A 1,164-nucleotide genomic window follows, 5' to 3' on the forward strand; every position below is an offset into this window, starting at 1 on the left:
ATATATATGTGTGCATATAAAATAATAGAACAGAAGAAAATCTTTTGAAACACTTCCCAGCGATGATTAAAGTCAATATCTTTACAATTTCAAACATTTCAATAATACTGATTCGAGTTGAGGTTTAAAATCTGATGGAAAGAAAATAATGAATAAGTCACAATCTCAATTGTTAACCGATTTTTTTTCTGTTTTAAAATATTTCATATATCTCAAAAATCGTATTTATTGACTCGTAAAATGTTGTACATTATTTTCAATGTTGAAAATGATACAAAAATGAATTTGACAATTTTATTTCTCAATTAAATTTAATTAAAATTTATATTGAAGTTTAATTAGTAACTAAAAAAACTTAAAAGAAATTCTGTACAATAATTTCTAGTAAAAAGTATTTATCAATTACTTATTTTTACACTATGCTCTGTAAACATTATACTAGATGTAGGAGTCCTGATAGAGACACATTGCCAGCTGAAAATTGTATCTTCATCGGACTTACGCTTCGATCGATTAATCACAAAAATTTGACTACAAAACAGACTAGGAAACAAACTTGTTCCTTGATATCTAAAACGTACAAAAGAAAATTTTTGATTCCGTAGATATAATATTGGTTATTTAATCAAGAGTATTGAAGTTTCCTTAATTACGGGATGGGCAATATCAACTTATACTATACTTATTTTATAAGATCATATTTAATTTCATTATTATAACTTATTTTATATGATAATTATTTTTTTATTTTGTAGAAGATTTTTGTAATGTTCTTTGAAGTAACTCCACTTACCACTAAAATGTTGCCAGTCTTTCCATATTACCGATAGGCTTCCTATTCTGGTATCTTGTTTCTTTATATCTCCACAAATTGTATCTTGGATGTTGCTGAATTGATTTCAACTATCTGAAATAGTCTTCCAAGTGAAATTGGTCTTCCGTTAAGTTATCTCAATGATATTAAACAAATTTTGATCACACAAAGTAACAACCACTATAAAACAGTAAAGAAATCTGCACGAGATTCTGATTTTAAATAAAATAAAATACCCGTTTTCTACGCTGTCACTCAGCTCTCTTACCTAGACTAAAACAAGTGGTCTGCTAGGTTCCAGTGTTGCACCTCCCTCTAGTGCAGTTTGTAACAAGTTTATTCTAGTCCTG

The sequence above is a fragment of the Halyomorpha halys genome, unplaced genomic scaffold (assembly GCF_000696795.3).
Source record: "Halyomorpha halys isolate HHAL.00 unplaced genomic scaffold, Hhal_1.1 Scaffold1664.1, whole genome shotgun sequence".
Taxonomy (NCBI): Eukaryota; Metazoa; Arthropoda; class Insecta; order Hemiptera; family Pentatomidae; genus Halyomorpha; species Halyomorpha halys.